The 23,600-nt window shown below is 38.6% G+C and overlaps 1 protein-coding gene across 12 annotated transcripts in view; it reads left to right on the top strand.

The window, feature by feature from the left end:
• The window catches only part of FBXO34 (F-box protein 34), a 140,127-nt gene that overhangs the window by 101,757 nt on the left and 14,770 nt on the right, over positions 1-23,600 (top strand). For 3 of the 12 annotated variants that reach the window (XM_077909382.1, XM_077909381.1, XM_077909379.1), the window contains exon 2: positions 20,253-20,357. The exons of 7 other annotated variants lie outside the window; for them this stretch is intronic. The gene's annotated coding sequence lies outside the window, so the exon portion shown is untranslated. Of the gene's footprint in view, positions 1-20,252; positions 20,358-21,258; positions 21,340-23,600 lie in introns of all 12 variants that reach the window. 2 more of the 12 variants (XM_077909380.1, XM_077909378.1) reach the window with 1 other exon arrangement.

Below are 23,600 nucleotides of genomic sequence, written 5' to 3' on the forward strand. Positions count from 1 at the left end.
ATAGGAAGGACATCTCTTACATGAAGGTCTTAGGACCTACCTCAGGAGAGAAGGGAAGGTCAGAAGGTCTGTCCTGCACCTGCCATTTCTCAGATTTCTTCAGTTTAAAATACTCAGAATGCCAAGGCACCGTATTTTGGGGTAGCAAGTTCTGAACACTGTCATTCTTAACAGCATGTTTGTGTTCTGATTTCTTCATTTCTCAGCTTCAGGTAGTATCTCTTGATTTTCCATTATGGCAGGATTTAGTTCTTTCTTGACTTCCTACGGTATCCTTTTTTCTTTTTCTTCTCCCATCCTAGTGTAGTTTTTCATAACTACTTAGATTGGTATTTGGTGTTTACACAGTTAAGACTGAACTGAACATGTGGGGCTCTAGGGTGGCTCAGTTGGTTACGCATCTGTCTTTGGCTCAGGTCATGATCCCAGGGTCCTGGGATCAAGCTGCACATTGGGTTCCCTGCTCAGCAGGGTGTCTGCTTCTCCCTCTCTGTCTGCTCCTCCCCCACCCACTGGTGCACACATGCACATGCTTGCTCTCTCTCTCTCAAATAAATAAAATCTTAAAAAAGACTGAACATGTTATTCACAGGTAAGCCATGGAGTAATCTATGAACGTTTATACTTTTCTTCTTCTTCTTTTTTTTTTTTTATATATTTTATTTATTTGAGTGAGAGCACAAGTGGGGTTAGTGGCAGTCAGAGGAAGAAGGAGAAAGGGAGCAGGGAGCTCGATGCGGGACTTGATCCCAGGACCCTGAGATCATGACCTGAGCCAAAGGCAGACACCTAACCGACTGAGCCACTCAGGCACCCCAACTTGTACTTTTTTATACAACTTTTGGGTTTCCCTGAAAATTTTTTTTGTTTTTCTTTTCTTTTCTTTTTTTTTTTTTTTTTTTTGATTGTCTTTATTTTCAAATTGAAACTTCTCAGTAATGTAGCTCAGACTGCAACTTGTCCATATTTTTCAGGAAGTTCTGACACTTCAGGTATTCTCTTCGTTTCCCATATTCTCTCTCTCTCTCTCTCTTTTTTTTTAAACAATTTATTTATTTGAGATGAGAGAGGAGAGCACTGGAGGGAAGCAGGAGAGGGAGAAACAGACTCCCCACTGAGTAGAGAGCCTGATCCCAAGACCTCTTGCATTATGACCTGAGCCAAAGGCAGATGCTTAACTAACTGAGCCACCTAGGTGCCCCAGTTTCCTATATTCTTGAAGATGTGCTTCCATCTGGACTGATTGCCACGATTTTTATTCACAGCTCTTATCCTGGGACTTCCTTCACCAGCATCCTGGGGATACCCTTTGCCTCTTTGTGTTAGATTTTTTTTTTTTTTTTTTTTTTTTTAAGATTTTATTTATTCATGAGAGACCCAGAGAGGCAGAGGGAGAAGCAGGCTCCCTGATGTGGGACTCCATCCCAGTACCCCGGGATCACAACCTGAGCCAAAGGCTCAGTCACTGAGCCACCTAGCAGTCCCTGTGTTAGATTTCTTGTTTTCTAGATCTCCTATCTTCCTGTTTCTTGGTTTGTGTTTTTATTTTGGCAGCATATATTCTGATACATTAAGTTCCTGATAATTTATGTGATTGGTTCTTTTCTGTGTTTGAAACTGCACAGTAAGGTGCCTTAATGTGAGTTTGGTTCCATCCATTGTGTTGGGTACTTGATGAACCCTTTCAATCTGGGATCTATTTTATTGATGACTTTCTCCCCGCCCCCTTTTAAAAATTCATTTAAGTAGTATCTGTACCCACTGTGGGGTTTGAACTTACAACCCCAAGATCAGGAGTCGCATGCTTTTCCAACGAGCCAGCCAGGCACCCAGATTTTCTCCTCTTCTTTTTCCTTCTTAGTTTTCTCTTGAACTCTGGTTACATAGATACTGGACTTACTGGATTGATCTTCCAATCTTCTTATTCTATTCTAATGTATTTTTCATTTTATTTATTTTTTAAAGATTTTATTTATTTGAGTGAGAGAGCACAGAGACAGGGAGAGGCAGAAGCAGACTGCCCACTGAGCAGGAAGCCCAACACGGGACAATCCCAGGACCCCAGGATCATGGGCTGAACTGAAGCCAGACGCTTAACCCATTGAGCACCCCAAGTTTTTCATTTATCTATTGCATTTCTTAATTACCTAGAAGGCATGCTTTTACTCACTTTCTGACTTTTTAGTTTTAAGTTTATTGTTCTTTGTGTTTGCAGTATTTTCTTTTATATTTCTGAAAATACTCGGGATATCCTTCTCCCCAGAGTTTTCTTCTGCCTGCATAATCTCTGTAAGGACTAATTCTGTAATTTGCAGGGCCAAGTACAGAGTGGCAGTTTGGGTCATTTATTAAAGAATTTCAAGGCAACAACAGCAGAGCATTAAGCCGAACACAGAGCTCTTCTAAGTGCAGGGCACTCTGTGACTGCCTAGGTCACATGCCTATGAAGCTGACCCTGCTCGTTCTTCCAACTTGCTTTTTTCTGTTTCATTACTTTTATGCTAGAGAGATCTAACAGTTCTTGGCTATTTGCTGGTATTTATTTATTTTGAGAAAACAGAGTAAGCGAGAGAGAACACAGGGTGGGGAGGGGAGGGCAGAGAGAGGGAGAAGCGGGGTCCCTGCTGAGTACGGGAGCCCAATGCAGGACTCTGATTCCAGGACTCTCTGATCATGACCTGAGCTGAAGGCAGACACTTAACCAAATGAGCCACCCAGGTGCCTTATTTGCTGATATTTAGTAGTGGGATCTTAGAAAGCTGATTGGAAGTTCTGGATATGCAGTAGGATTTAACAATTGTGAGCTTCACATAGGAAGATCTGGCCAAACAAACTTTGTTTGAGAATTTGTCATTATATTTTTCCTAGACTAATTGATAATATTCTCCAGAGAAGTCTCTTTTAATCTCCCCTGCCCGGAAGTGGAGGCCTGTCAGTCTTTTGGGAAAGGGTATTGATTGAGGGAGCTGGAGTTGGTGACTAGTAGTGGCACATTAGAGACAGCTGTTAAATTTTCAGGGACTTTGTGAGCCACTTGCTAAATACAACAGTTACAAAAGATTATACAAATCTATAATTAAATGTCATGTTAAAAATCAAATCAATACTAAAAATTCACCACCCCCTAATTATTTTACTAAATGTTATTATGGATGCTCTTGATATTATTTACATCTAACTTATATGGTGGAAATTCTGTTAAGTGATAGGCTACCAAGCATCTTTTCTGAACTCTGAGTATGGTGATAACATTTTTTAGCTTGAAGCAACTATGGTAAGAGTATTTATACCATAAAAATGCAGCAAATAGTACAAATAACTACCCTTGTTCCTCCCCACCCACCCCCACCCCACCCCTAGGTAGTTGTTAAACATTTATATTTACCAAAACACCATGGATGGGGATCTAGTACATATGTTAACTTAAATTGTCTTCACCTTATCTGTTGATTCCTTGGTCCACATAACCCTTTATTTTAACCCTCTTTAGATTACCTTCAGCCCTTTTTTGCAAGAGTGAGGGAAGCGCATTTGTCTGCCTGTCTAAAAGACTGGATCTGGGAATTTTATTTCAGAAAGATTTTTCTGTTAACCCATTTTATCTTGCTCATCATTTTGGTAGAGTGTTCCCTGAAGCTTACCTTAGGATGCAGTTTTCTTGGGTCTTTGAGTCCTTTATCTTTTAGACGTTTATATTTCAGCTTTCCAAAATTTGTGGCTTTAGTCTCCAGTTCTCTTTGTCCCTTTTGGTTTGTATCTTTAAAAATAAACAAAAGTTAGTGTTTGGGGATAGATCAACAAATAGCTATGTGTTTAGTGCACCATCTAGTATTACCCAGAAGTCTGGGATATAATTCTTGGAATAAATAGGTAAATAACCTTAGCAATTAAGGAGGTTCTGAATAGGCTTAGCCAACCCCCTGCTGGTTTGCAAGACATATAAATGCTGTCAGGAAATAATTCTACTGATTCTAGAATATTTTTCCTTTTCATAAAGGAAGGAAGTAACTGTAAGTAGGTGTTGAATCAGAAGATCAGACCTGCTGTTATGTTTTTATATGGATGTGTGGGGACATAAGGAAACACATAATACAATTTCAGATTACATAGTTTGGTTTGAGGAGAATTGGGATAATAGTACCTAATTGTCCTAGGTCTGTAGCAATTCTAGTTGTCCTTCAATGGCTGCATCTGGTGACTTGGCCATCTCATCCACTCTGAAGCAGGCAGTTACTGCTCCATCATTTAGTGAGTCTTCTAATCTTATGACTTTATCTCCAATCGTAACCTTTTCTGCTCAAATTCAGTGCTCTTTCCTCCCATTAGATTTGATTTGGTTGGGTTGGTTGGACCCTCCTTTCCTTTAATTTCATACTAGGCCACTTCATAGTCCATTAAGGTTCCTCTCTTGTCTATTGATGGTTACCGTTGGATAAGGTCAGAGTAGGAAGGTCATAGGATACCAGGGTAGCAGCTCAAGTAAAAGCAGTTGCCTGTGGTCCTTCAGAAGGAGGATGTGGGCCACTCTGGTATTTAAGAAACTTAAAAGTTTTAGCTGTGACTAAAGAGAATAAATAACAGAATATAAAAGGAATAAATAAATATTTGACACCGTACATGTGAAATAGATTAGATGTCCAGGTGAACTTTCTTATTCACAGCTGTGAAGATGGTAATTATTTCTGTAAGATCCAATGTACAGCAATATCCAATTGCTAAATTAAACTTATCTGCAAAAAATGTTTGCGTTTTTGGCAACCACTGCTTATTGTTCCTTTTTCTAGTCTCTCCTTTCCTCATCATCTTTTGTGTTGTTTTTTTTTTTTTTTTTTTTTTTAAATTTTTATTTATTTATGATAGTCACAGAGAGAGAGAGAGAGGCAGAGACACAGGCAGAGGAAGAAGCAGGCTCCATGCACCGGGAGCCCGACGTGGGATTCGATCCTGGGTCTCCAGGATCGCGCCCTGGGCCAAAGGCAGGCGCCAAACCGCTGCGCCACCCAGGGATCCCATCTTTTGTGTTTTAATTGCAGGGCTTTTGTTTCTGATTTATACATCCAGGTCAGACCCTTTGTATGTGCTAATAGCTTTTTGTTTTTGTTTGATTGGATTTTTAAAAATCATTTTTAATTTCTGATGATCTACTTGGGAAGAAATGCTTCTCTTACACAGGATTGGTTGGGAGGATTATGCTAGGTTTTTTCCAAATCATGTGCTCAGAACCAAAATTCTGTGGAGAGCCTGAAAAGATTTTTTCCCATGTTTTAAACTTTATTTACTTAAAAAACCTTTCAGTCTATTAAATCATCTTGAATCATATATTTAACAAATTACCTTACATGAAAACAGTAGAATACTGTGAAATTGAGACCGTCTAGATGTATCTAGGTCCTGTGACTGTCATGCTTACCATACTCTTTTCCTCAGAAACGGACTTGCATTTGCCTCGGTGTTGCACATATTATGCATGTGAAATAAGAAATATATAAATGAGGGACTTGTCTGCATGATTTGGGGAGAATTATGGTAGCATTATGGTAGTTTTAAAAAAGCTCACTCAGGCAGTTGGCTTTCTGATGACCTTAATTGCCTGCTGACCAGCAACCTCAGAAGACCTCCTTTTCTCAGCCCTCGCTGGTAAAGCAGTCAGCCTTAACGTAGTGGTATAACCAGCAGCTACTGCCACACCTCTCAGATTTTGAAATGTCCTAAGCCAAATGGTAGGGTAAATTTTTCACCAAATTTATCAGCAGTTTCTTTTTTCTGCCTCCTTTCATTTAGGGGACATTTAAAAAAAAATCAGTTTAAGGTGAGAAAGTTTATTTTTTATTTTATTATTTTTTTTTTATTATTTTTTTTTTATGATAGTCACAGAGAGAGAGAGAGAGAGGCAGAGACACAGGCAGAGGGAGAAGCAGGCTCCATGCACCCAGAGCCTGATGTGGGATTCGATCCCGGGTCTCCAGGATCGCGCCCTGGGCCAAAGGCAGGCGCTAAACCGCTGCGCCACCCAGGGATCCCTAAGGTGAGAAAGTTTAAAAAATTTTTTATGTACAGTCATAGTCTTTATTAAAACTTGTTAAAACTGGCTTGCTGCTGAAATAGCAGATGGCAGTGATAAAATAGGAACACGTCTAAAAAGAAACCAATGCAGATTAAATCATAATTAAAAATATCCTTAATATGATTCACTAAAATGTTTTTCCTTTGGGTTAACAGTTAATATTGTGTCCTCTTTTTATTCATCTTTTGACAAAACCAAATAATTTTAAAAAGGACAGAAAATGACTAATGATGGCTTTGAAATTTCTTCTTTTAGAGATTTTTAGGAACTGGACTTTCCAAAGTCAAAGAATCTTGAAGATAAGATAGTTACTTTAAGAGAAAGGCTGATAGTTTTTTTTTTTTTTCTTCAGTGAGTTGGCAAAATACGAGTTATACTTATCAGGAGTAGCCAGTCCTCTTGTAATACAAGGGATAATCAAAGGATATTACCCATAGATGTTTTAAAATGACAAAGGTGAGATGCCTGAGTGGCTCAGTGGTTGAGCATCTGCTTTGAGCTTAGGTGTTATCCCAGGGTCCTGGGATCAAGTCCCACATCAGGCTCCCGAAGGGAGCCTGCTTCTCCCTCTGCCCATGTCTCTCATAAATGAATAAATAAATCTTTTAATAAAATAAAATGGCAAAGGTTTTACATACATCCCTCACTTTTGCCCCCACCAAAAAAAAAAAAAAAAAAAAGATATTTTCCTTTATTTCCTTTGCACCATTCCCAAAGTAGGTATAATATGACCTTTTGGAGAGACAGCTTGTGACATTTCTAACTGGTCCCAGTGCTTAGCTCAGTGCCAAGCCTCAGTAGGTATTTAACATTTGTTGAATGGAGAAATGAATTAATACCTGTTTCCAAACTGATGCCTCTTCTATCCATTCTCTATTAAAGCTACTCCAGGAATCTGTCAAAAACACTGAACCAAGCATGTTACTTCCTCTTAAAAATCCTATAGTGTCCCTCAGCTACTTAAAGTTTGCCCCTCAGACTTTTTTCTTTCTTCAGTTTTTGGTGTCATAAAATTAATATATACACTGTGGTCAGAAATTCAAACATTGAAAATAGATTAAAAAAAAATCCCTAACTCTCCTTCCAGCTAACCAGTTTGCTGGACATTATATATTTTTCTATGTATTTGCAAACTACACATAAATCTTTTCTGTGTTGTTTTATACCAGTAGTATTATACTAACTACTGACCCTCCTGCTCTCTTTCCATCGGATTGGGTCAAGTTTTTAATATGGAAATTAATCCTTTGTATATATTGCAAATACTATTCTCCCAATCTTTTGCTTATCTTTTAACTTTATGGTGTCTTTTCCCCAAATAGATGCTTAGAATCTGTATTTACTAGTCAGATGTCAATATTTTGTATGTTTTAAGGAAGGACGAGTTACTTCCCACTAAGATTTTAAAATCATTCTCTCGGGCAGCCTGGATGGCTCAGCGGTTTAGTGCCACCTTCAGCCCAGGGTATGATCTGGAGACCCGGAATCGAGTCCTGCGTTGGGCTCCCTGCTTCTCCCTCTGCCTGTGTCTCTGCCTCTCTCTCTCTCTGTCTCTCATGAATAAATAAGTTAAATCTTTAAAAAATAAATAAATCATTCTCTCATATTTGACAGAATTGGGTTTTACCTTTTCTTTTCTTTCTTTCTTTTTTTTTTTTTTTTTTTTTTTTTTTTATGTAGGCTCCATGCCCAGCATGGAGCTCAACACAGCCTATCATGACCCCGAGATCAATACCTGAGCTGAGATCAAGAGTTGTATGCTTAACTGACTGAGCCACCCAGGTACCCCTGGATTTTATATTTTACTCAGTCTGGCACTTCTGAGTTTTTTATGATGAAGTAGGGATTAAATATCCAGTTTTCTCAGTTTATTCAAACATCCTGCTTTAACCATTTAGGATGTTGTGTTCTTGAACTATTTATGTTTCTGCTCTCTTGCCATACTGTTTTGATTATTCTAGTTTTTATGTATGTTTTGGGAATTTTATTTTTCCCACCGCAAACTTTATTGACTCTTTTTTAAAAGATTTTAATTTTAGATACAAATTACTTGCCATAAGATTCTCCTTTTAAAAATATTCAAGGCAGCCCCGGTGGCTCAGCGGTTCACTGCCACCTTCAGCCTGGGTTGTGATCCTGGAGACCCGGGATCGAGTCCCACATCGGGCTCCCTGCATGGAGCCTGCTTCTCCCTCTGCCTGTGTCTCTGCCTCTCTCTCTCTCTCTCTCTCTCTCTCTCTCTGTGTTTCTCATAAATAAATAAAATCTTTAAAAAAATAAAAATACTCAGTTCACCGGTGTTTAGTCCCAAAGTTGTGCAACCATCACCTCATTTTCATCTTCCCCTTAAAGAAATTTCATACCTGTCACTCCCTATCTTCCTCTCTGCCCCCATTCCCCAACAGGCCTAGGTAACCATTAATCTACTTTCTGTCTCTATATAGTTTTGCCTATTCTGAACATTTCCTACAGATGGATCATAAAATATGTGACCTTTTTGTATCTGGATTCTTTGACTTAATGTTTTCAAAGTTCATCATTGTTGTAGAACTGTCATGAGCATGCTATGAAAGCATGCTTATGAGTTGTGTCTTCCTACAATGTCAGCTTTATTCAGTCATAAAGCAAGCAGGTTTAAGATTTCAAACTCAGTGACATTTCATCATATTTAATTTGGCTTTTTACAGGGCACACAAAGCAGAACCTAAGTCCCACAACAAACAAGATCACAGAGGGAAGAGAGTTAACGAACCAAATGAGAAGTCAGTCTGAGCAGTCAGTCTGTGAGCATTCAGTTGAGATAAAATCACAAGTGTCCCCATCTAGCTTTCTCTTGGGGTAAGGGGCAAAGAGAGAGAGAATCTCAGACTCCCCTCTGAGTGCAGAGCCCAACATAGCTTGAGCCTAAATCAAGAGTCAGACGCTTAACTGACTGAGCCACCCACGTTCCCCCATCTTGCTGTCTACAAGTACTTGCACCATTACTTTATTAATCCATAGTATGTAAATACCACAGTTTATCCATTCATCCACTGATGGACATCTGGTTTGTTTTCACCTTTCACTTTTTCACCTATTTTAAATAGTGTTGCTATAAAACTTTGTGTACAACTATTTGGGTATCTGTTTTCAGTTCTTTGGGGGTATATACCTAGGAATAGAGTTGCTGAGTCATGTGGAAATTCTTTAATATTTTTTGTTTGACTTTATATTTTGATCTTTTATCTGGTAAGTTTTTGAACTATTAGATCAAGTAGTTTTTAATTTGATTTTTAATAGATAAGCCCCATAAGCTGTAGTTTGCAAATAATGACAAATTTAGATTTTGGATATTTTAGTGCTTGTTTTTTGGTAATGTGATGGCTGGCATCTTTGTTTTATTCCTGACTATAAGATAGGAATGTTCTTAATATTTTGCTATTGGGTATGCTATTTTTCATAAATTTCTGTTTCCTTTTATTAAGGTCATTTTCCTGTATCCCTAGTTTGGTAAGAATTTGTTTGAAAATCAGGAATTGGTACTGAATATTATTTCCTTTTGAGAATTTATTGATAGGGTATCTTTCCTTCAAACTGTTGATGTTTCAGGAGCATTGAGTTTGCACTACTTGGTTGATATCTGGATACTTGAGTGGATTTTTCTTCCCTTCCAGACTAATGGTTGGTCACACACACACAAAACACATTGGCAGGAGACAAATGCAGGTGAGAAAACTAATTGGTTTTCAGATTGATCACAATTATACAAAACACATCTAACACACAAAACAGGTTTTCCTGTTCTGGAAAATCTGTAGTGCCAAGTACAGCAATGATGTAGAGCTGTAGATGTTAGAAATAGTCCAAAATGTTTATTTTATTCAGTCCTCTTATTTTCCTTCATTTTTTCCTGTAAACAATTTAAAATCTTGTTATTCAGAATCAAGAAACACATTCCTTTAAGTGTTTATAAATATACTCCATAATTGGTTTTCGCGGCTCCTCCCACCTTGTTCCTGATAAAACAAAGCTACAAAATGCTTTGAATTTTAAGCATGTGGCAAATTATCTCTGTTCACAGGGTGCTTATCACCATAGTAACAAGGAGCCAACTCATTTTTGAAGTGGGGCGGGATGCCCATCCATTGCTTTTCAGAAGGACCTACAACAATCCAAATACTTTTTTGTAGATTAAACAGTAGGTCTGCTCAGGGTGTGTCTAAACATCTTCATACACAAGTCACAGATGAAATAGTTTGTAGAGGAGGTAAAATACCCATTTGAGGTTTTGTCACATTACAAAGATTCTAAAACAATAGATGGGCTGTACTTTCTGCCTGAGGATAATCAAGTAGCTTCCTGTTAAGGCTCATTAATTCACCCCTCACTCCCATGCTATGTATATTGAAGACAACAGGTAAAGGTGTAAAGGTCGGGGGGACTAGGGAGTTCAATGAGGCAAAAGTAAAAAGATTCTTAGATTCAGCCCAAATTGTTTGGGCAAGGGTCATAGATAATCTTTGGTTTAAATATGTGGTTAGATTTTGAAGTGCCTTGTGTTAGATCTTGCTGTGGAACAAGGTTGTTTGGGATCTGAATCTCAGAGAGTTTCCTTAAATATGTTTTAAAGTTGTATTCAAAACTAGTTCTGGGGAGAGGATTGGTGGGGAGAGAAAAAGAATAGGTTTGGATTTGAAGATTTATTGCCTGAAACATCTACCATGATTTTTGGAGGATGTCAAAAAATTAAACCAAAATTTCAGGTAGCTAGTAAAATATAGAGGGCTATCTAGTCATTTAGTTTATGAATAGAATTAAAGAGTTTAGGAAAATTAAAATATAATGTATTTAGGAGAGCCTGGCTGGTTCAGTAGGTATAGCATGGGACTCTTGGTCTTGAGTTTGTGAGTTTGAGCTCCATGTTGGGTGTGTAGAGATTATTTAAGAATAAAATCTTTTAAATAATCCATTTTGGACTAGCCGAATAATTTATGGATAATGATGACCCCTCAAAAAAGCATTTTTTAAAAGCATTTCTAGGGATGCCTGGGTGGCTCAGTGGTTGAGCGTCTGCCTTTGGCTAAGGGCCTGATCCCAGATTCCTGGGACCAAGTCACTCATCGGGCCCCTTGCATGGAGCCTGCTTCTCCTCCTGCTGCTTGTATCTCTGCCTCTTTCTGTGTCTCTCATGAATAAATAAAATATTTAAAATAAATAAAGTAACCTCTACACCATATCCCTGAGATCAAGAGTCACTTGCTCTTCTGACTGAACCAGTCAGGTGCCCCTAACAAAAGCATAAGTTTAATTATTATTAAGAAAACAGGAGAGTTTGAGATTCAGGGTGGAAAAACTCCCAATGTGAACTCGGGGTGTGTGTGTGTGTGGGGGGCCAGATTTTGACATTTAGAACATTGAAGGCCTAAAACAATTCGTATAATTTTTATTCAAGTATTGGCTATAATATACCATTTGGGGCCTGATAGAGCAGTAAACAGAGGTCTTCTTGAGGTGCTGTTCAGTCAGAGGAAGGTACACCAACATGGGTACATGTCAGGAGGGAGGGAGCAATTGTTGCAGAGAATGTAAAGACAAGATAAAAGGAATAGGGAATGTGGGGACTAGTACTCCTTTATGTGGATGGTCAAGGGGTGCCTCTCGTCTCTGAGAAGATGACATTTGAGCAGAAAGATGGAAGCAGTCAGTGATACAGTAAATATCTGTGTGCTAAAAAACAAAACTCAGCTGAATAAATTTGAAGATCTAATTGGCTTTATTAAGTGATTCATGAGTCTGTAGTGTTCAACCTAGTAAGTAAAGGAGAGCTCCAAGGATGTGAACTAAATGTTAGATTTTTATAGGAAGAAGAGTGGGGCAAGAAGGTTGTTAGCAAAAGAAAAGGCTTTGAACTAGATTTTCTTCCTTTAAGGGGAAGGGCAAGGAGTCTGATTATGTTGATTACTCCGTCTTCCTTTGGGGGATGGAGTGGGCTGGGCCCTTGTGACTGATTACCTCATTTCTGCTGATCAGAAAATTCCTGACTGACCAGTTAAGACTACATCTCTGTAGGAGGTTGGTACTGCAGTTAAGTTAGGTATTTAAGCCCTCCTTTGGTGACTTTGGCCCAAGGGATGCCATTTCGGGCCTCAGGTTTTCTTTTTAACAGGGGTGTGGTACAGAAGAAAATGATAGATGGAATTTTCCTTTTTACTTAAGAGATTACACTGGCTGTTGAGTTTGAGAGTAGACCATATGGAAAGCAAGAGTAGAACTGAGACCTAGTGGGAGACTAATGTAAGTGAGAAACCATGGTGGCTTAAAACAGAGTAATAGTGGAGGTGGTGAATGGTACATGTTGACTCTTGAGCAACAGGGGTCTGAATTACATGGATCTACTTCTGTGTGGATTTTTTTATAGAACAGTACTTTAGATGTATTTTCCTTATGATTTTCTTAATATTTTCTTTAGCTTTATTGTAAGAATTACAGTATATGATACATATATCACATTATGTGTTTAACAACTCTTTACTTTAGATGTATTTTCCTTATGATTTTCTTAATATTTTCTCTAGCTTTATTGTAAGAATTAAAGTATATGATACATATATCACATTATGTGTTTAACAGCTCTTTATGTTATTGGTAAGGGTTCTGGTCAACAGTAGGCTATTAAGTTTTGGGGGAGTCAGAAGTTATACTTGGATATTTGCGTGAGAGTGGGAGGTGTCTCTGCCTCTAATCCCCCTCATTGTTCAAGGGTCAGTAGTAGTTGGATTCATATGAAATCTCTCATATGAAATCTTTCAGGGGGTATCCCTGTGTGGTTCAGCGGTTTAGCGCGGTCTTCAGCCCAGGGCGTGATCCTGGAGACCCAGGATCGAGTCCCATATCGGGCTCCCTGCATGGAGCCTGCTTCTCCCTCTGCCTGTGTCTCTGCATCTCTCTCTCTCTTTCTGTGTCTCTCATATATAAACAAATAAAATAAAAAAAATCTTTCAATCTGTATGAAAGATTGTGGGAGGGTGGTAGTGGAACATGCACAGGGAATCGGGGTTTTGATTTTGGACATGTTGAGTTTGAGATGCTTGTTAGACTTCCAGGTGGAGATTTTGTTTTTTTTTTTTTTCATTTTTTTTTTTAATATTTTATTTATTTATGACAGATACAGAGAGAGAGAGAGGCAGAGACACAGGCAGAGGGAGAAGCAGGCTCCATGCACCGGGAGCCCGATGTGGGATTCGATCCCGGGTCTCCAGGATCACGCCCTGGGGCGAAGGCAGGCGCCAAACCGCTGCGCCACCCAGGGATCCCTCAGGTGGAGATTTTGTATGGTTAGTATACAAACCTGGAGTTGTGGAGAGAGGTTTGGGTTGGCCACTTGGTACAGCATATAGTTTGTCTTTAGAGCCATTAGACTTGGGTGGAGCACTTAGCCAGTTTGCAGTCTGTCTGAGGAGCCCTGGGATGTCTCAGTGAATTCAACATGTGTTGCTGCAAAGTATTTTAAAATACTTTTTTCATTTCCAGGAAAACGGTATGGATGGTGTGTAGACTTGACATATATATTTTTAAATTTTTTTTAAAAAAGATATTGGGATGTGTGCTGCATTTTTGAGATTTCTGTATGGCTACAATAAATTTGAGTACAGTTTTATTTAAATATTTTATTTATTTATTCATGAGAGACAGAGAGAGAGAGAGAGAGAGAGAGAGAGGTGGAGGGAGAAGCAGGCTCCATGCAGGGAGCCCTATGTGGGACTTGATCCCAGGTCTCCAGGATCATAACCTGAGCTAAAGACAGAAGCCCAACCGCTGAGCTACCCAGGCGTCTCAAGTAGTTTTTTTTAAATTAAAGATTTTATTTATTTATTTGAGAGAAAGAGAGGGCATGAGTGAGGTGGTGGGCACAGAGGGAGAGGGAGAAGCAGACTCCCTGCTGAGCAGGGAGCCAACTCTGGGCTCTGTCCCAGGACCCCGATATCATGACCTGAGCTGAAGTCAGACACCTAACTGACTGAGCCACTCAGACACCCCTAAGTGCAGTTTTGACATAAGCAAACACAAAATTCACATTTTATTCACATTGTTCCCCAATATATCAATCAGTCCCATATGGTGAAACAGATTGTACTTAATTAGAAGTTCCTGGAGGGTGGGGTAGAAAATTTGCCCCCAAAACTATAAAGAATCATTGCCTCTAGGTTCAGGAAAGGGCTGATGGAGATTTGTTCAAAATGTCTTCAAAAATAGTTTATTACCTTTTTCTTTTTTTTAAGGTTTTATTTATTTATTCATGTGAGACACACACAGAGAGAGGCAGAGACATAGAGGGAGAAGCAGACTCCTCGCAGGGAACCTGATGAGGAACTTGATCTCCAACCCGGGATCACACCCTGAGTTGAAGGCATACACTGAACCACTGAGCCACCCAGGAGTCCCTAAAAAGTAGTTTATTTCTAAAGTTGATGCATATTTAAAATTTTTCTCTAATATTCCCTTCCCATTCTTAAAACCTTCCTTAAAAATGTATAAAATTAATTCCATGGGGTAACATTTGCTGCAAGAATGAATGCTTAAGTTTGTTCTTTATTTTTTTATTTTTTTATTTTTTTAATTTTTATTTATTTATGATAGTCACACACACACAGAGAGAGAGGCAGAGACATAGGCAGAGGGAGAAGCAGGCTCCATGCACCGGGAGCCCGACGTGGGATTCGATCCCGGGTCTCGGGTCTCCAGGATCGCGCCCTGGGCCAAAGGCAGGTGCCAAACCATTGTGCCACCCAGGGATCCCCTTAAGTTTGTTCTTTAAAGTGAGTATACTTTTCAGCTTTGAAATGTAAAGACTGAAAATTTGGGAGAGCTGGGTAATAGTGAATGTAGTCAGGCATCTTTAGAAGGAACATGATCGAGGCGTGCCTGGGTGGCTCAGTTGATTTAAGTGTCTAGCTCTTGGTTTTAGCTCAGGTCATGATCTCAGCCTTAGCACACTCTGCTCAGCTGGGAGTCAGCTTGAGATTCTCTTTCTCCCTCTCCTACTCCCTCTCTCAAATAAATAAATCTTGGGGAAAAAAAAAAAAAAAGAAAGAAAAAAGACTGTGCTCTAGTAAGTGAGTAGCGAGAGAGATTTAGAACATTATTAAGGGAATTAGCTCAAGCTCAGAAGAGTATGAATACTTAAGAAGTTAAAATCCACTTGGTTATATCAGATGAAGAAAGTTTATGATAAACTGAAGCTGATTTAGGCTTTAAGGAGGAGCACAAAAAAATTTTTAAGCAATGCCTTTTCTGCCTTTAGGAAGGGGTGGGGGTGCAGAATTTTCTTGTATTGAACAAGTTCTTTGGTTCTTAAGAGGGTTTTAATTAGTTGTGGGTCAAAAACTGTACATCAAGATTCATCATCGCTTGGTTGAATTATTCCTTAGGATATTTCTCTTTCTTTGCTTTTTTCGTGTGTAATCCAAAACTTATGGTTTAGTAATATTGATACCATGAGAGGAGACAAATAATGAATGGAGGACTCAGATACTTCAATTTCTGAAGTTGGAATTTTGATTCCCCATTATGACTTAATAAATTAACACTAATTTTTTAGTAAAAGCTAGCCTTTGGAGCCTTATCAGCTCAAGAGTGCAATGATAAAAGTGGATTTTCTGGTCCTGCATCTGTGTATGAAGACATGGCTAGGTGGTCATCTCATGGTTTTTTGATTCTCAGACTTTATAAATTCCCACAATAAGAAGGGATCTGTTCTGGAAACCAAATAAACATTACACTTTTTTGTTTTTGTTTTGAACATGAAATAATAAGATGATTTTAAAGGATGTTTAACCAAGTTTTAAATTTCTTGGTGCTTTTTAATCATTCTCTAAAATTTTAAGTAGAATTCTATTCAATATTATTTTGGAGAGTCACTGAATTTTCTGTTACAGTAGGATGTGTGTGATAGTGGGATAGAATTAAAATATCTGTGCAGGGCAGCCTGGGTGGCTCAGCGGTTTAGCACTGCCTTCAGCCCAGGCCGTGACCCTGAGACCCGGGTTCAAGTCCCACTTCAGGTTCCCAGCATGGAGCCTCCTTCTGGCTCTGCCTCTCTCTGTGTCTCTCACGAATAAATAAATAAAATCTTTAAAAAAAATAAAATAAAATACCTGTGCAACCTTGTTTTTAGAAAAGGCATTTTGGGATTTAAGTCTTTAAGACCAAAAAGAAAATTCACAATAATTTGATTTTTCTGATAAAAATTTGCCCCGAAGCCTTCCCATTTCCTTTTTCAATAGGGCTATGCTAGGAAAAAATGTTAATTTTAGTACTACTTTTCTTTACGTTATGGCTAGCCTTTGTTTTCATGTTAAGTTCAAAGATAATATTTGTTCTTTTTGTTTTCTATTTTTCTTTTCCCTTGCAATCTTTCCAACTGAGAACCCATAAAAGGCATATATATCTGTAGTTTTGATTTGTGTGTTTCCTGTAATCATGCAAGAAATTTAGAGCTGAGTTGCATCAGATAGCTGTGACATCACTTTTCTTTTTCCATCAAATTTAGTTTTAGTGTTAAAAACTTAGGACATACCGTATTCTTATGCTACCGATGAGTGACCTAAAGAATAATCTCTTGATTTTTAATGTGATTCCTGGGTGTTCTTCCTTTCCCTTATATTGTTTCAAAATCTCTTTGAAGTTTTTTTTGTGCATGTGTCTCCCCATAAATCTTCTAAAATTTGTTTCAGATCTGGAGTGTTTTAGAAATGGTTTGAGCATGCACCAGGATCAGATTCAGTTCCAAAAAGACCTTGCTTTATGTGCTATTTTGTTTCTGTTTCCTGATATTCTGACCTCATTTCTAGATTTGTCATGTAAATAGGCACTCATATTCTTTCTAATGAGTTCTATTTATTAAGAATTTTTTCATGTCATGGTATGTTTGACTGTAAAATAGCTTTCCAAAATCTTATGTGTTAAATATATTATGTATGATACATATACTCTATACTTCCTTTTCTTCGCATAAAGATCTTTATGTACATAGGCTTTATTAGTCTGTCTTCCAGCTAGAATGTATATTTAATGATGATGAGTATTTTTATATTTTGTTCACTGCTGTATCCCCCGTCTTTGGATGAGTTCCTGGTACATAGTGGATGAGTGAGTGAATGAAAGATTTAGTATCATAGCTCCCAAATTGAGATTTGGTAGAAGGAGAAATGATTGCTTGAATGTTCAAATTAGGGACTGGAAATTATTTTATACTTGTGATGTGTAATGAAAAGAAATTCACCAACTTTAAGGGTTGGTGAAAATTCCCAAGGATAAGAAAGGCCTGATCTCTTTAGGTCCCACAAGATAGTTACTTACTCGTTCGTTCTTTCGTTCTTTCTTTCTGGCTCTGTACCTAATGTGGGGCTTGAACTCACAACCCTGAGATCAAGAATTGCATGCTCTACTAAGTCCACCAGGTGCCCCAATAGTTGCAACTGGAGTGCGATTGTTAGTGTTACAGATGTGGATGAGGGTGGGTCTAGAGATCTCTACCTTCTTTGTAGTTTTAATCAAATCTCTGTGGTATATACTCATAAATACAGTTTCTCCTATGCTGCTTGCATCTTCTCTTGAATTTGGATAATTTCTGGTCTGGAGCAGTATTTTGAAAATTTGAATAACGTGAATCCCATCCAAAAGAAGAAATTTGTCAGGACTCTTTAATATAGATAGAATTTAAAAATTTTTACATTATTATGTAAATACGTGTGAATAAAACTAGTAAACTCTGTATGCTTCTAGATCTTATGCAACTATAAAGAGAAAATACATAACATAATAATACTTTAATATTATTTTGACACTATTTTGAATAAAGTTTGAAAAACTAAATTGATGATTACAATATAAATGCTGACATTCACTTCTCAAATTCTTTAGTGTTTGTCAATTTTAAAGATACTGTGATAACTCATCTTCTCTACTTTTCCCATTTGAGCTGCTGCTGAAATCTTTGTTCACACATTGGCTTTCATTTTGTCTTCATTAAATCAGGGTTTCAAGCACATTGGAGCATATCTGTAGGTGTTAAATACTTATTTTCTTTTTTTAAGATTTTATTTATTTATTTATGAGAGACCAGAGAGAGAGAGAGAGAGAGAGAGAGGCAGAGACACAGATAGAGAGAGAAGCAGGCTCCATTAAGGGAACCTGAAGGGAGAAGCAGGCTCCATTAAGGGAACCCGAAGCGGGACTCAATCTGAGGACACCAGGATCATGCCCTAGGCCAAAGGCAGACACTTAAATGCTGAGCCACCCAGGCGTCCCAAATACTTATTTCCAATTGAATTCAGTAACCAGAGAAGAATCTCCTATTTAGTTATCCTTGGGTATTTAATATTTTTCTCATCTATATAAACATTTCGCTCAGAGTAGAAATAAGAATTATAGTAAATGTTACTCTCCTAGAGTATAATTGTTATACGAAACACTGATGTAAAGGGTCTGCTTATGCATGAAACTAGGTCTAACCCTGTCACCTCTCTGTAAGATCCCAGGTAATATATAGTTTGGCTGGTTTGCCTCTGGGGTAATGTTTAGTTCTCTGCTAATGACTGTAGAAGGCTTTGGATACAGAGCTCTTAGATTTTTTTACTTTGCTTTCTAAAAGTTGGAGGGAAATGTTTAAAATGAGAGGAGACTGAGTGTCAGTTCCTGAAATAAGACATATTGCAGGGTGTTTTCATAGGGAGAACTTGGTGTATCTCTTTATTTGAATCTTTTATAACTTAGAATGTAGTGTTTTGAGTTTATAGTGTATCAGAAAATGTTGACTTTTGAAGTTATGGCTACATCACTACTTGATTTTGAGCAAGTTTCAGTTTCTGAGCTTTAATCTCCTTTTCTGCACAATGATTACTGACTGCAAATACAAAACATTGAAGGTTATAGGTTTGTGGTGACATGAAAATCATGGTGGGGGGGGGGGGCGGGGAGGTAGGCATACAGAGACTAGGAAGAAAGGAAAGGAGCAGCAGCTGGTATAAAGGACCCAAGATGCAGATGATCTGAGGAACAGAAAGAAGGCCAGCTGAGATGTTTACAAAAGTGCTTTGTAGATGTAAAACATTCCTTACAACTCAGGTGCTGGCATGTTTAGGGAAATCTTTGTTTTCTCTTCCAGCGGGCTACTGTTTGTTAGGTTGGAAGACCACCTTGCCTAGGGAGTAGAATCCTGCTTTGAGGCTGACAAGGAAGAGTTGGACCCATGAGTCACAAATTCCAGCAGTTTGTGAATTACCATTAGTTACTCTATTTGTACTAAAAATAGTCTGTTTCTATAAGATTGGAAGTAGGAGAAAGAGGAATAGGCTTATTACTAGAAATTTGGGGGTGAAGGAGTTTTGTATCATTTCTAATTCTTACTATGTTTGGCTTTGCTGTTTGTTATGTATAGTTTTGCCACCTATTAACCCAGCAATGAAATCTGATCTTGGGTATCAGGTTTTCCTTTGCGGTTTGGTTTGTTAATAATTGAAGTACCTGAAGGGTTCTGGGTGTGAACCCTGCATACTTATAATTAATTTAGAACCAGGGAAGCTAGGATCTTCTGTTGAAGTAATTAATAACACATTGTGGCTTTAAAATAAATATTGTGTAACTATTATACCAAAACAACCAAAATATGATAATAAGACATAAGTTAGGTTTTTAGTGCCTTTAAAGATGAAAGTATTTTTAAATTTCTTGATGTCCTTTTTCTTTCTAGTTTGGGTGTGTAGGAATCTGTTTATCAGAAATATTTTAGCACTGATGTTGGTTTAGATTTTTTTTTTAATCTATGTAAACATGACCCTAGGCAGCTGTGTTTAATATAGTAAAGAATCATGGGGAGACTTTATAGTGTTTCTTGTTGGGACTTTGTGTGTATTTTAGTATTTAAAGGATGTGGTTTAGAGCTTTGAAAATGAGAAGGAGATTGCCTAACTCATAGCTGAATGCCTGCATATCTAGATTGTTTTGTCCTGGGGGTTATTAGCAACATGAAAGTTGTTTTTACTCTAGTGAAAATACACTATTAAGTTAGAAAACTTTTGTGGAATTACTTGTTTGCACATGGCTGATGAGTAGGCTCTTCTTTAAAATCGGACATTACATAGGAATGTTTTAGGTAACTAGAGTGCTGGAAAAAGCTGCTGTTCAAGCCAAACTATTTTTTGCTTTGCAGGAAAGTAACCAAGATTGCAAGTGACCATGACCTGGAGAGTATCCTCTGTGTCTCCACCACATCTACCTCCCATCTTTTAGCCAGCAGTGCACTAGTCAGGAAATGGTGGGTGGAGTTGCTTAATTACATCAATTTCCTAGGCTGCCCTAGTATTGATCAGTTAGACACCCATATGTTCCATTTAAAAGATTGTTGCTGATTGGCTGGTTTCTTTTAATAGGTTTGACATTGATTCACTCTAATGAATGCTTACCAAGTACAAGGCACTGGGTGTGGTGCATGCTCTTTGAGAGCTTGCAGAAAGGGGTATGGTTACTCATACATTTCAGTTTACAATGCAGTAGGGGAGGGGAAGACCAGATAGACCATGGTAAGTGTCCCAAAGGATGCATGTAGTAGCCATTCTATAATATTGATGAGTGAGGGTAGGGCAGTGGATGAGACCTGGGCAGTGAGGAGCCCAGCTGGGTGAGCAATTTCATTCAGTAGTTCAGTGGGTAAAGAATGATAAAGATGGGGGTAACAGGTAGAGGAAAAAGATCAAATGGCTACTGTGAAGGTGAAGGGAAAAATACAAGGAAGGACTAAGGCAGGAGCTGTTAATTAGAAGCCCTGAGAGAGAAGTTGTTGAATTTATTCTTCAGATACAACTACAGTGGAAAAAAAACCTGATTTTCACTTTTCTTTGGGGGATTTTGTGAGTTTGCTTTACAGATGAACTTTTGATCATGTAAATGGACCTAGATGGGAAACTAAAGTAATGGACCAGGAGATAAAAATTTAAGTTTTTCATCAGTTTGTCAGCTGGAGCTTCAGCAAGTTATTTTTTGGGTATCTCTTTGGAAAATAATGGTACAGTCTTTTGGATCTCTAATGGATAGCAGTTTTGTTTTCTCGGGCTCCATCTTGTCACTGATATGCTATTTGATCCAACACAAAGCTGTAGTGATCCAGTTGAGGTGCTGTACAGTAGAGATGGATGTTATATTCTCACCCTCTTTTCCAGATTCAAGCTGTCTCCTCTAGAATACAGCATCCATTCAAATTCAACAAACAGTTTTTGAGTGAAGCTCCAGAGGCAACCATGGTAAATCAGGCAAACAAGAGTTCTTGTCCTTGGGAGTTTACATCTTAGTAAAATAAATAGGTTATTTCCCTAGGTGGAATAGTGAATTCTACCCAAGTTTCTGTTTGAGGGAAGGCAGTACTTTTTGCCCAAAAAGAGGAGAAGACAAGTCAGGTTTTGAAATTTCACAACATAATGTTATCTTTGACTGTGAGCTTGGGATGTAGAAAATAATGGATATTCTTTCAGTAAACAAGAAACCTAGGGATCCCTGGGTGGCTCAGCGATTTAGTGCCTGCCTTCGGCCCAGGGCATGATCCTGGAGTCCTGGGATCGAGTCCCACATCAGGCTCCCTGCAGGGAGCCTGCTTTTCCCTCTGCCTATGTTTCTTTTTCTTTTTTTTTTTTTTTTAATTATTTTTTAAAGATTTTATTCATTCATGAGGGACACACAGAGAGAGAGAGGCAGAGACACAGGCAGAGGGAGAAGCAGGCTCCATGCAGGGAGCCCAACAGGGGACTTGATCCTGGGCCCCCAGGATCACACCCTGGGCTGAAGGCAGCGCTAAACTGCTGAGCCACCTGGGCTGCCGCCTGCCTGTGTTTCTGCCTGTCTCTCTCTTTCTCTCTCTGTGTCTCTCATGAATAAAATCTTAAAAAAAAAAAGGAAAAAAAAAAAAAAAAGAAAGAAAGAAACCTGCTGGTAAGTTGCTACTTATTGTTCTTTTTTTTTATTCTAATATTTTGTGCTGAATTGCAGTAGGTTTTCTTAGTTTAGATTTTCTGAAGCAGTGTTTCTCTCTCCTCCCTTCTCCCTACCTGTACAGTTGCCCAGTAGGCTTAAAATTTATTCTGATATTATTCAGTTGATCATTAGTTACTTCCAGTCCTTTGTTAAATAGCTAAATATAAACCTGGTTGCTGTCTATTCTGTATTTTCTTTCTTTTTTTTTCTAAAGATTTCTAAAGTAGGAGCCTGCCATGGGACTTGATCCTGCATCCTGGGATTGTGACCTGAGCTGAAGGCAGCCGCCCAACTGCTGAGCCACCCAGGCATCCCTCTAGTTTTTAATTTAGAAAATAAATGGTCCTTTAGGTCAGTGTTCTTTTTTTTTTTTTTTTTTTAAGATTTTATTTATTTATTCATGATAGAGAGAGAGAGAGGCAGAGACACAGGCAGAGGGAGAAGCAGGCTGCATGCCCCCGGAGCCCGATGTGGGATTCGATCCCGGGACTCCAGGATCGCGCCCTGGGCCAAAGGCAGGCGCCAAACCGCTGCACCACCCAGGGATCCCAGGTCAGTGTTCTTTAACCTAGTCCATTGGCCCTGCTGAGCTTTAGGGAGGTGGTTTGTGAATCTCCTGAAACAACAATCATGACAGACTTTGTGGATATGTGCCCTTTCCTCTGGGAGGATCCATTTGCTTTCATCAGAATTTTAAAGGGCCTATAATGACTATAAAAAAGATTAATGAGGGGGATCCCTGAGTGGCTCAGTGGTTTAGCGCCCGCCTTTGGCCCAGGATGTGATCCTGGAGTCCCGGGACCGAGTCCCCATCAGGCTCCCTGCATGGAGCCTGCTTCTCCCTCTGTGTCTGTTTCTCTGTCTCTCTCTGTATCTCTCATGAATAAATAGTCTTTTAAAAAAAAGATTTTGTATAAAAGATTTTAAATAATAGGAGTGATAACATTTTTTCCTTTCCAGGCATATTTGGCGGAAATATTTGTTAATCTTTGGAGCAGTGAGTTCTTGAATGATTTGATCTCTTAAACAAACTTGGATTGTGTGGCAATCAAATCAGAATAGTTTTCTTGTTATTTTTCTTTTATGTGATCCTAAAACATCAAGCCTAAACCCCTGAGTTTCTGACCTTCACTCATTGTTATGGGCTGAGTTGCAAGCTGCTCCCCTATTCACAAGTACCTGGGAATGTGACTGAATTTGGAGAGAGGGCTTTTAAAAAGGTGATTAAGGGAGTGCCTTGGTGGCTCAGTCGGTTAAGTGTCTGATTCTTGATCTCAGCTCAGGTCTTGATCTCAGGGCTGTGAATTCAAGCCTACTGTTGGGCTCCTCATTGCCTGTGGAGCCTACATTTTTTAAAAAAGTGATTAAGTTAAAAGAAGATAGTGTGGGCTCTAATCTAATCTAAATGGTATCTTTAGAAGAAAGAGGAATTTTGAACATTAGAGAAAGACACCAAAAGGCATGTGTATCCTGTGAGAACACAGTGAAAAGGAAGCCATCTGCAAGCCAAGGACTTAGGAAAAATGAAACAACCCAC

This window comes from Canis aureus, chromosome 9 (genome assembly GCF_053574225.1).
Source record: "Canis aureus isolate CA01 chromosome 9, VMU_Caureus_v.1.0, whole genome shotgun sequence".
In the NCBI taxonomy this organism is placed as follows: domain Eukaryota; kingdom Metazoa; phylum Chordata; class Mammalia; order Carnivora; family Canidae; genus Canis; species Canis aureus.